Raw genomic sequence first — 3,423 nt, 5'->3', positions numbered from 1 at the left:
TCCTAATGTAGAATGTAAAAGAGGGCCTATCCATTGAGCAATACTGGTGGTTTCCATTGGATTGTATCAGTAAAATTAACCCTATGAACGTTGGGTGACTTCCAGGGTATGACAGGGAAACAACTGAGATACAAGTCTCATATGACCGACCACCTTATTAGCAGTGGTGGTGTGGTGGCTGTCATCTTGGCTTTATTGCTGTGTTCAGTAAAGTCTTATTTCGACATCTGGAACTCTGTTTCTTGAGTTTTGCTTTTTTGACTTTTAGAAGACAATTTTTTTTTTCCCACAACAGTATCTTTAACAGAAATCTCAGTTCATATTCTTCTTATTTAGACATTTTAGGGCAGTGCTGGTGAAAAGGGGGCAGACTAGGAAGACAACTGTGCACTTGAAAAGTTTATTAAAATAGACTAATTTAATAATAAAATGAACACTGGTGGGGAAGTTTAAACTGTAGCTTGATAAGCTCTTGTAGCTACCCCTAAGTTAAAAACGAAGCATGTCATTATCATTTTTTAAATTTAGTTGCAGTTCAGTTTGTGCTTATAGATGTTTTTTTGCATTCTTACTTTTCCTCATAGTAGCATGAAAGAATATGCTAGTTCAAACCTATTTTGGCTTACTGTTGAATTCTGTTGTTGGATTCTTACTGTTGGCTTACTGTTGAATTGTTGAAAATGGTGAACAAAGCAGATATCATTAATGTACTTATTAATAGTTAAGTGAAACAACATTATTCAAGATAAAAGGAGTCAACAAGGAATACCAGAAAGCGAAGTGCTGACTTTGGCGAAAAGAGGAGTTGGGGATCGAGGGGGTTATTTGCTCCTGAAAAAGCAAAAAAAAACAAAAACAAATGCTGAATAAAACTGAATAGAGCTTATATAGGAATGCCGTGATGGATGTCATATTTTTATAGGTAGATGTGATCAGCTGAGAGTCAGATGATGTAAGCTTGACCCATGTAGCCTGCCAGAACTAACGCTATACACTTAATATGTCCATGACTTTTAGTCCACCTTCACAACACTGCAATTTGGCTCAACCAATGCTGTGAGCTTGGAGCGGCGGGACTATGTGTTCTTCATCCAATGGCAATAAGTTAAGTGATTAGGAAACCTGCTTGGGGGAAAAAAATCTCTGTTTGTGTCCTAAATTTCCCCCATATCCTAATACATATAGTGTACTGTTTAAATGGTTTTGGAAACCACTACAGATGGCTGTACTCTCAAGTAGTTCACTTTATAAGGGTACAGGGGGCAATTTCGAACACAGTCAGCGTCTGAATTCACTCACTTGTTTTCATTTACTCATGTGAACCATATTAATTGAGTAGGCTAATGGTTTAATTTAGTTTATCTTCAGATTTACTTGAACCTTTGTAGCACTTTGGTAAGTTGTGTGGCTGTTTTTAAACATGCTAAAAAAGTTTTGAACTTGAGTAATGTAGGAAATAGTGAATGGGTATAGGGTGTGATTTTGGATTCAGCCTTCGATTTTCAGATGTGTTTGGTGGTGCAGAAATGTAATGCTTGCACTTAATGATGAATGATTAGAAGCATATTAAAACTTCCATTAAAATAGAATATAATCATATATAAGTTCCCTATAAGCCCTGATGCTGCTTTCAGATTCCCATCTTTCTCGCTCTTTGCATTTGTGGTCTACTGACATTAGTTCCTGTGTTTTTTCCTCCTGTCTAGAGAGCTTGGTGAGAACAAACGGTGGGATGGAAAACGACAGCCAATTATTCCTCTCGTCAACTTGTTTGTTACCTTTCTATCTGTTGTTGTCGTACTGAAGCAAAGGTTGATTTTCAGTGATTTTCAGCTAATGTCCAATTAAGACGGATGTGGGCTTTTTGTACCGATATCAAGGGAAGTGAACTGGTGTGATGATGGATGCTGAATGTGCCAAGTGGGATGAGTGGGACAAAGCGGGACTGTTTGCTTAGGCCCAACATGATTCAGTAATGGATCTCTAATCTTGTTGAGAGAGGAGAGCTGGGGGGAAAAAGAAGCAGAGAGGAAAACAATAAGCAAGGACCTCTGTCATGCTCTGCTGCTGCCTGGGAAACCTTGATTACTGTTGTTAAAAGCTGCTCGCCACAGCTGAAATAGAAGGTGAAAAGTATCTAGACCGTGGCACAATGTACATTATTGGGTCTCCGCATGAGCTGATGACAAGATCGATATCTCAGACCTCGTTTTTAAGGAACTGCTGCTTTAAGGTTGCACAGATTAAAGAAAACACTCTATAAGTACAAAGTATCTTTTCAGGCATCGCTGTTCAGATGGCCTCGTCAAAGCTTAAAAGGAAATGCCAGTTTGATTCAAACACAGTGCAGTTTTTTTAGTCTGAGCGCATTAACTTTGTATTCCTGCCTCTGAGCTGTGACAGCGCAGAGAATGCGTGTTATCTGAGCGGTGTAATGTCAACCTGTATGGGGGGAGAAGCTGACCTTGCAGTCATTCAACAAAGCAGAAATAAAGGTGAATGACAGGCTGCTTAGAGTGGTGTACGAAGTGAAGATATTCCCTGTTTATTCCCAGCGGCTTCACATCTGCGTGGAGGCTGATAATAGGCAGGGAAGAGGAACACCTGCTCACATGACTTATGTTTGAGAGCTAGAGGAAGGAGCAAGGTTGGGTCCAATGTCATAACTGGTAATCACTGAGAACCGCTGAAAATGCATAATCGGATCCCAACAGACCATATTCTATCTACAAAATAATAAGGTGTCAGTGTACCATCCAGGTTTAGAGTTAATGATATGATGCTCATTTTTGGTGTCCAGATATACTAATTAATAATAATAATAATAATAATAATAATAATAATAAAAAAAAAAAATTGATTTCTATAATGAACGTTTTAAATTTGAATTGTTTTTATTTTATTTTTATTAAAATGTGGATATTTTTATGGAGCGTAAAGTAATTAAGTATATATTGAATGATATTTATTAAACTATTCAAATATTTATTTATTAAACCAAAATATATTTTGATATTTAATGTGAGTAATAAATTAAAAAAAAACACACCTGATATTCTGGAAGATAATACACTCAAGTATCTTTATTTCTACTATAATTTAGTTTTATTACTATTTCAAATAATATTTTGAATTTTCTTTTCCAATTTTAGTAATTTTGTACATCAAGTAAACTAAATTAAAATAAGAAATGCTGAAATAAAAAGCTTTTCTGTATTTTATAAAGTGTATTTGACTTAGCATTTTATTTAATGTTTTTATTTAAGTTTGGTTATGGTTTTAGTTTTTGTTTCAATTTTAGTTTTGTTTAACTTTAATAGCTCTGGTACATCATGGGCTAATCTTTGTTAATTTAAATTTATATCTAAAGTACCCTTTTTTTTAAAGTTACATTAACTAAGATGAATAAATGCTTTACAAACT

Source organism: Carassius gibelio, chromosome B10, assembly GCF_023724105.1.
Source record: "Carassius gibelio isolate Cgi1373 ecotype wild population from Czech Republic chromosome B10, carGib1.2-hapl.c, whole genome shotgun sequence".
In the NCBI taxonomy this organism is placed as follows: Eukaryota; Metazoa; Chordata; class Actinopteri; order Cypriniformes; family Cyprinidae; genus Carassius; species Carassius gibelio.
This window is presented reverse-complemented; position numbering follows the sequence as displayed.